The sequence below is a fragment of the Trichosurus vulpecula genome, chromosome X (assembly GCF_011100635.1).
Source record: "Trichosurus vulpecula isolate mTriVul1 chromosome X, mTriVul1.pri, whole genome shotgun sequence".
Classification (NCBI taxonomy): domain Eukaryota; kingdom Metazoa; phylum Chordata; class Mammalia; order Diprotodontia; family Phalangeridae; genus Trichosurus; species Trichosurus vulpecula.
The window spans coordinates 13,666,194-13,676,277 of NC_050582.1; positions in this window are offsets into that span (position 1 = coordinate 13,666,194).

The following is a 10,084-nucleotide window of genomic DNA, read 5'->3' on the forward strand; positions in this document are numbered from 1 at the left end:
TAATAATAAAGAAAAAAGGGGCTTTGGGGGAATTGATTACTATTCTTACCAAGAAGTTCTGGAAAATCACATGTTATTCATTAGTAACTTGAAGGGGGTCAACTAGGAAATCCTTAAGTATCATATCATTAGCTGAACACTTTAGCAAAATCATAGGAAAGAATAAGAAGATATTTAGCAAAACTTCAAGGCTCTTCACAAGGAACACTTATTGATATTGGAAACATTTATATTTCAGTAAACAATTTCTATTGGCTATTTTAGTGAAGGCTCCTGCCTCAGTGTAAGCAGAGAAAACCTACTGACTTTTGAATAAAAAAGTGGTCAATTTCTGATGTACTGTTGAAAGATGAAGATGTGTTAAACTTATGTTTGTACTTCATCAAAATAATCTACACACACACACATAGAGTTAAGAAAAGTAATAGTAGTGAGTAATAGAAGAGCTAACATACAGGGAATATATTACTATGCTTGTCAGAAATGCCTTGAATATTGCTGGCAAATTGCTTAGTATTTTGGGAAAAAGTCGATGACAAGCCCATACCTCTTTTTTACCACTGGATGAAAGATATAAGCAGAATAAGGATAGAAAGGAGCAATCAAGAAATAACTCCTGAAAGTTAACAAGAAACTGTTATTAATCTGAGAAGCATAAATACTATAGGAAACAATTTTCCACTGGCTATCATACTGAAGATTTGTTTCTAAATACGACTAGAGAAAACGAACTGACTTTTGCATGAAGGGATTGGACAGTGTCAAATGTGCTGTTTAAAGTTGAAGATGTGTAAAATGTCTCTACCTCAACAAAACCCTAACCATTAAAAAAAGAAAATGTAGTGAGTATAGGAAGATAGGTGTTTTAAGTGACTTCCCTCTTTATCAGCACTGATGAAAAAACAAAGCTTAATTCATTAGTACTTTGAAAAGAGCCAAGGAAGAAATTCCCAATAGACTTGCCTTACTGGCTGAACTACATAAGAATCATAGGGAAAAGAGAAACAAAATAATTTAGCAAGATCTGAGACAAGTTAACAAGAAACCTAATTGATCTTGGAAGTATCCATATTCAAAGAAACAGTTTTCCACGGCTATAATATTGAATGTTCTAATGTAACTGTAAGGAAAGACAAACTGCTAACATGTATGAAGAGAAAAATCAAACTCCAACAAAAGATTCAAATATGAATGTGATGAAATCATGTAGTACTTCAATTAAACCAAAAGTATTTTTAATAAAGAAACCATAACACACAGTTGAAGACCTGGGCGGAGAATCGATTACTCTGCTTACTAGTAATAACAACAAAAATCATTGGTGATTAGTACTCTGAAGAGAAGCAACCAGGAAAACTCCAATGAATTTGTATTACTTTCATAAGTAGAGAAAAGAGGAAGAAAAGAATTTATAAGATCTCCTGGAATTATATCTTTCAAAAAATTTACTGATTTTGAGAAGATCTATAAATACTTCTCTCCTGGCCATCATAATGAAGTTATATAATATTCATATCTAAATGCAAGTACAACTACCTACAAACAAATTTGAAGGGATTTGTCAGTTTTAAATGTAAAGTTGAAAGATGAAGATGACTTTAAAATATGTTTATACTTCAAGAAAGTAAAAAAAAATAAATATACTAATGCATACTGAAAGAATGTAATTCACAAGACAATTGACAATGCTGCTTGCCAAAATGACTGGAAAATCACTGGTGAACTGATTAGTATTTTTAAGAGAACCAAACAGGAAATGCCCAATGAATTTGTATTAATTGATGAACAATAAAAGCTGCATTAGTAGAGAAAAGAGAAAAAAATTAATTTAGCAAGATCTCCTGGCAGTTGACACAAATCAGTTACTGATCCTAGTAACATTTATATTCCAGAGTATAATTTTCCATTAGTTATCATGTTAAAATTTCAAGTCTAAATGGCAGTAAAGAACATCTCCTAAACTGTGAACTAAAAGATTCATCAATGTTCAATAGAATGTATTAAGATGTTTTCAAATGTATTTGTACTTTTCAAAAAAATGAAAAGTATTTCTCAGAAAAAGAAATACTGGAATGTACTGGTAGAACCATGTGTATTGGGGAATTGATGTCCTTTCTTATGAGGAACGAATGGAAAATTGCTGAATTCTTTAGTGCTATTGAGAGAGCTAGACAGGAAATGCCCATCAAAGCTGTCTTAAAGGATGAAACATATAAGAAAGATAAGCAGAGAAAATACAAAGAATATTTCAAGATCTCATGAAAGGATAAAAAATACTTATTAATCTTGTAAGCTTCTAGATTCCAGGAAAAAATGTGCATTGGCTAGCACCTCAATCATTTGCATCAGGATGAGGGCTGTTTAGTCATTTCAGTTGTGTTTGACTCTTGTGATCCCACCTGGAATTTTCTTGGCAAAGATACTAGACTGATTCACCATTTCCTTTTCCAGCTCATTTTACAGATGAGGAAACTGGGGCAAACGGGATGAAGTGACTTGCCTGTGGTCACACAGCTAGTGAGTGTTTTAGGACACATTTAAACTCAGGAAGATGAATCTTGCTGAGTACAAGCCAAGTGCTCTATCCAGTAAGCCACCTAGCTGCCCAGGATTGGAGTAGAAAAAATCTACAGACATCTACCATGAGATTTGTCCTTCACAATAATATTTAATGATGAAGATGCCTTAAAATATGACTATACTTCAATGAATCAAAATTGTTTTTAACAGAAGAAACAGATGTATATTGGAAGAGCTGAGTATATGAGGAATCAGCCAAGAATGATCAAAATGACTTAAGAAGAATGATTATAAATTCAATGGTGAATTTATCAGTATTTCAGAGACAGCCAACCAGGATATCATCAATTTTGTATTGATGTTTGAAAGATATAAGCAGCATAAACATAGAAAGGGTTAAGAGCAAGTTAGCAAGATCTCATGGAAGGACAACAAACACTTATTGAACTTCAAAGCCATCTAGAGATTCTATGAAATAATTTTCCATGGGCTATCATAACTCAATGGAAGAAGAAAAGACTTACGGGTGAAAGAAAAATCAAGAGAAAACAGTGTCAATTTTTTTTCAAAAAAAAATAAAAGAAGAAAAGTATCCAGGAAGATATTACAGTCACCAGAGTTGTGAAAGTAAATGAAGAATGAGAAAAGGCCACTGGATCTAGCAGTTAAATTGGGTAACCATGAAGAGATCAGTTTTAGATGAGGAGTGGGGTTACAAGTGAGATTTCAAGGACATGAGAAGTGAACAGATGACAAAGAAGTTGAGACAGTAAATATAGCATTTTGACAGTGAAAAGGAGGGATATAGAACAATTGCTTGAGGGGATGGCAGTATCAAGGGAATGTTTTGATGTTTTGCAAATATCACACACAACATACTACATAATAATATTTCTAGCACCTTTGTGACAGTTTCTTCATAGATTGACTTCTATCTTTCTCCTTTTGCATAGGAAAAAATACCACCCCTGAAGTGTTAAAGAGGTTCTTTTTTTCCTAAACGGTTGGGTAGAGTTTGCAGAATAGTTATTGGCAGGGAACATGGTGTTATCTATTATTTCTGCTCCCAGATTTACATTTTGACATTTTGTTTCATGCAGTAATTGGTTAAGGGGAATGAAAATATGTGACTGGAATGTTTCTCAATTTACTCAAGGCTGATTAATGAAGGGAACGTGTAGGATCTTATTTATGATCCTAGGTGACAAGGGGCCATTCAGATCCTGATAGACATTTATTTATGAAAATATAAATGAGAAAACAGTGGGGAGACTATCTTGGCTGGTTTCAGGGGTGAGCGCTAAATAAAGTAATAAGCAATTAAAGTTACACTGGTATTTGAGAAAGTGGCCAATCTTAAATCGCCTGACCAGCATCAGGAGGATAGCTTTGAGTCATCTTTTCAGGGTAGAGATCAAAGACCTTATTAACTTTTCTCCTTAGGAGTCTACATACTCTATGAATGTTAATTCAGATTCTGTAGGGGAAGAGGGAAAACTCTGAGTCAACAAACATCCTAAACAAGGATATAAAGGCTATACTTTTGAATACAGCTCTGAATAAATGAGTGTATACATATATACATTGTGTCCTAAAAGTCTATAAATGCAGTTTTTAGTTTAAGAACTTCAGAAGGCTAAAAACTGTTAAGAAATCATTTGAATGCTTAATTAAATTTCTTTGTTCTGTGAATTCCGAATAATAAATTTTAATTTTAACAAGACAGGTCACCCTGTCATTATGTATTACTTGTACAACAGTTTCTGGATGGCCCTTTCTCAGACTGGTGGATTGGCAGGGAAATGTCTCTTGCTTGGCCACCTTAGTTACTTGATCTATCTCCACTATACTTTTTCTCGTGGAATCACATGCAAACTGTCATGTTACAGCAAAACCTCATTCTTTGAACGATCCTGAAGTTAGGACTTCAAATGCAATCCTTTCACTCACTGAGCAGCAGCTGATGAAAGTTTTTACAGAGTTTGAAAATTGACTAGAGTGATACAGCACAAGATGGTGGTTCTGATGAATTTTAATAAGAAACATCAATAATTTTAAAATGGAAAAAATTGACCTTTCCTGTATTGCTTTTTGTTAGTTTGTAGCATTTATACTTCTGAAGTTATTAAAGCTTAAGTCTATACTAAGACTTTTGGGACACCCTGTATATTCAATAGCAAGCAATAGCAATTCATTTCTATTTCTCTGAGGAAAAATAAGACTTGCAATTACAAAATTCCAAGAAGTGAACATGTCCTTTTACATATAAAAAGGATCACAGACATCATAAACCAGACACAATGAAAGCAACAGTGATAGGCCTAGTTTCATGGGCCTCATAACAAACCCAAGTTCTCTTATTCCAAAGATATTTTCTTATTTATATTTTGTACACTAGAGAAAGTAGCAGTCATGCACTGGGGAATGGTTTAATATAGAGAGCTGGTCTTGGAGTTAGGAAGTCCTGGTTCAGGTCCTGCCTCTAACACGGCTTGGGTGACCCTGAACAAGTCACTCAACCTCTTAGTACTCTCTAAGTTTAGGAAACTCTCAAAGCCTAGGACTATAAGTTTTAGAGAGGGTGCTGAGCTGCCCTAGTAGGGAGTTTCCTCCTCTGGAAGTTCCCTATTTCAATTAAACTACAGATCCATTCTCTATCCCTCTTTTATACAATGGTATATAAAAACAGGAATGGGGTTTTTAAAATAATAAATTACTCGTGCTTCATCATTTGCTTATATGCATCCCAGTTTTTTATTAGTGAAATCTCAGTACTGTTCAAGGACAGTGAATAAAAAGCACTGTTATAATCACTGCTTAGCTTAAATCATCTATTGACCCTTAGTAATTCTCTCTTAGCCTAATCTGATCCTGTCCATGAGCCTGTGAGTATTCTTACCCAACATCAAAAAAAGGAAAACTCAAGCTGGAACAAATTAATGCAAGGGTCATAAGGTCATATGAATTAAGGAAATGGCACAGTAAGAGAATATGAAACCAAAGACAGCTGAATACTGGCCTCTAGGCATCAAAATGTGGACTACGGAATCTACATTTCTTCATAGTGCTTAAATGCAGTGTTTTCCTTACATAATACAACCTCAGGCTGCTCTATGATAAGACTCTTTCTTTCCTTGTTTTTTCCTCAGATGAAATGGAAAGCATGGTCAACAGCTGGCCAGCGACCTCTATTATGTTTCTTCAACAATTTTAAGACTGCTATAAAGTCATTAGCATATTTTAGGTTAAATGCTGCATGTGGCAATGACATTTAAACTCTAGTGAAAAGAGAAGATATAAAATCCATTAGAATTATTAAGTAAACCCAAAGTTATATTGCTATCAGATAAAGACAAATTCATATCAATGATTACAAAATGTTATAAAAGGGGATGGTAGCTGCAAATAGGATCAGTTCATAAAATAGTAAAAAAAATGAATGAGTGGAAAATAAATGTGCAGAAAACTTAGTATGAAAATGAACTATGCCAGATCAACCCAAGAGCTTGTAGAAATGTAAATTAAAGGAATAAAACAAATGGATAAAAATGAAAGAGATGTGCACAAAAGATAAATGGTAGGCATAAATAGGATGTAGCATATCACCAAGGATGACTTAGAAGCAAGTAATGAAACAGGAGGCACTATCTAGAAAAGGCATGATCAGGAATAAAGCAGGCTTATCAGGTAGGCAAAATGAAAGATAACAGGACTGCACTATTATCCATGAAAGGTAAAAGGTCTTTATGGAACTAATCTCGTCATAGAGAACAATGGAGTCTTAACAATTCATTATCATATGTGCTATATGAGGAAATAGAAATGGTAGAAAGGAAGACAAAGTCATAAGGAATAGTAGGACTTGATGAAGGGGAAATAAAAGAAATATAGACTGGAAGTGACATAATTTTGAAATATCTTAGAGACTGATTTTCAAAATGTCTTAAAGAGGGAAAGGGAACAGAAAAATGGAGGAAAACCCATAGATAGCATTAATATCCCCTAAAAAGTGACTGTTGACTCATATGTGTGACTTCTCACCTATATAAAATTTTTAGGGAAATGGTCTATGCATGTACACAGGGTATCCTTGTTGAAAATGTGAGAAAGGAATAAGCAGACTTTAACTGATCATTTTCTATAGCAAACCACTTCTTCACACTGTTGACTAAAAGATGCTGTGAGAAAATAAGATCTTTCTGTGTTGGTAATTTGTGGACTACAAAACAACCATTTTACTCAGTAGTGGTAAAGGAGAATGCAGCCTTAAAGGTTCTTCTCTAAAAAGGTATCTCCCATGCTTACGGTGTCATATAAGCTTCCTTCCACAGACCAAAAACAAGGACAACTTTGTTCAATGATCCACTAATTATCAATATAAAAATTGCACAGAACAGGATATGCTTGTACGGATAGTGTCATGTGAAGAGTTCTAATGCAAGAAGGGTTCTGGTGAAGTCACCCAGGTACTCATGTTTGCATATGACAATATGCTGATTGCATCAAGCCCTAGAATCAAGTTCAGACTACCTCAGTGAGAACCACAGCAACTCAAAAGAATAGAGCCTAGTAAGTTACAAAACAAAAGCCAAGTAGGTAAAGAATGGCTAGTGTCCAGACTATGATATACAGTTAATGGTCAACTTATTCATCCATACATCTACCTTTGTCAAGTACTTCAGGTAAATGATGGGAGCTCAGAATTGTATAGGAGGAAAAGAGTAAGCTATATTGCATTTAGGAAATTGTAGAATGCTTTTAATGATCTCAAGCTACTTACTGACACAAAACCCATCTTTTTAATACCATTATTCTCCTAGTTATGCTCTATGGTTCGATAACAGTGCTGCACTATTACTCATGAAATGTAAAATGACCTGGAAAGGAAGCCCTCCATCAGGTTAGAGACATCCTCTTTCCAAAAATGTGAGAGGGCACTGACAAAATTACGTAGGATAATCAATGAATCATGACATGCAGGAATCATCATTTTAACCAAGGAACAAATGAGGGAGCAGTACAGAACAGAAGAAAGAAAACTAAGAAAGGGATAGGGAGACTTTTGTTCTTGACGCTCCTCTGTCATTAGCTAGTTGTGCAACCTTAAATTCACTTAACTCCTTTTTTAAATAAAGTTTTTTTTAAAGTATGCCTCAATCTATATTCAGACTCCATCAGTTCTTTCTCCACAGGTGGACAGCATTTTTTAAAATATTTATTTATTTTCAATTTTAAACATTCATTTCCATAAGTTTTAAATTTTCTACGCCTCCCTCCCCAAGATGGCTTGCAATTCAATATGGGCTCTACACATACATTGCTATTAAACACATTTTCACATTAGTCATGTTGCATAGAAGAATTATAATAAATAGGAGAAACCATGAGAAAGAAAACCAAACAAAAGAGAGAAGAGTCTGCTTCGCTCTGCATTCCAACTCCACAGCTCTTTTTCTGGATATGAATGGCATTTTCCATTATGGGTCCTTTGGAAAAGTTTTAGATCCTTGAATTGCTGAGAAGGGCTAAGTCTATCAAAATCAGTCCTCACACAGTGTGGCTGTTACTGTGTACAATGTTTTCCTGGTTCTGCTCACTTCACTCAGCATCAGTTCATAGAAGACTTTCCGGGTTTTCTCGAAGTCTGCCTGCTCATCATTTCTTATAGCACAATAGTATTCCATTATATTCATATACAACAACTTGTTCAGCCATTCCCAATTGATGGGCATCCCCTCAATTTCCAGTTCTTGGACCACCACAAAAAGAGCTGCTATAAACATTTTTGTACATGTGGGACCCATTTTTATGACCTCTTTGAGATACAGCCCTAGAAACTACTGCTGGTTCAAAGGGTATGCACATTTTTATAGCCCTTTGGGCATAATTCTAAGTTTCTCTCCAAAATGGTTGGATCAGCTTACACCTCCACCAAAAATGAGTGTTCCAACCTTCTCACATCTTCTCCAGCATTTATCGCTTTCCTATTTTGTCATGTTAGCCAACCTAGTAGGTGCAACGTGGTACATCAGAGTTGTTTTGATTTGCATCTCTCTAATCAATAGTGATTTAGAGCATTTTTTCATATGACTATAGATACCTTTTATTTCTTCCTCTTAAAACCGCCTGTTCATATCCTCTGGCCATTTATCAATTGGGGAATGACTTGTATTCTTGTAAATTTGACTCAGTTCTCTATCTATTTGAGAAATGAGGCCTTTATAAGAGACACCAGTGATAAAAATTCTTTCCCAGTTTTCTGCTTCCCTCCTAATCTTGGTTGCATCGGTTTAATGTAATCGAAATTATCCATTTTGCATTTCATAATACTCTCTATCATTTTTTGGTCATAAATTCCTCCACTTCCCATAAATCTGACAGATAAACTATTCCTTGCTCCCCTAATTTGTTTATAGTATCAGCCTTTATATCTAAGTTGTGTGCCCATTTGGACTTTATTCTGGTATACGGTGTCAGACTTTGGTCTATGCCCAGTTTCTGCCACACTATTTTCCAGTTTTCCCAGCAGTTTTTGTCAAACAATGAGTTCTTATTCCAGAATCTGGGGTCTTTGGTTTTTTCAAACAATAGATTGCTATAGTGATTGACTACTGTGTCTTGTATACCTAACCTATTCCACTTATCTACTCCTCTATTTCTTAACCAAATGATTTGATGATAGCTTCTTTATAATACAATTTAAAAACACCTTCCCTAGCATTTCTTTTCATTAATTCCCTTGATATTCTGAACCTTTTGTCCTTCCAGATGAATTTTGATATTATTTTTTCTAGTTCTATAAAATCATTTTTGGTGGTTTGATTGGTGTGGCACTGAATAAGTAAATTAATTTAGGTAGAATTATCATTTTTGTTATATTAGCTTGGCCTAACCATGAGAAACTGATGTTTCTCCAATTATTTAGATCTGACTTTATTTGTGTGAAAAGTGCTTTGTAATTGTGTTCATATAGGCCCTGGGTTTGTTTTGGCAGGTTGACTCCCAGATATTTTATAATGTCTACAGTAACTTTAAATGGAATTTCTCTTTCTATCTCTTGCTGTAGGGCTTTGTTAGTAATATATAGAAAGGCTTATATGAATTTATTTTATATCCTGCAACTTTGCTAAAGATGTTTGTTATTTCACATAGTTTTTCTCTTGGTTCTCTAAACATATCACCATATCATCTGCAAAGAATGATAACTTGGTTTCTTCTTTGCCTGTTTTAATTCCTTCAATTTCTCTTTCTCCTCTTATCGCTAAAGCTAACATTTCTTGTACCATATTGAGTAACAGTGGTGATAATGGACATCCTTGTTTCACCCCCAATCTTACTGGACCTACATCTAGCTTATCCCCATTACATATAATGCTTGCTGATGGTTTTATGAAGATGCTACTTATAATTTTAAGGAAGGCTCCATTTATTTCTATACTCTCCAGAGTTTTCAATAGGAATGGGTGTTGTATTTTGTCAAAAGCTTTTTCTGCATCTATTGAGATAACATATGGTTTCTGTTAGTTTTGTTGTTGATATGACCATTTATGCTGATAGTTTTCCT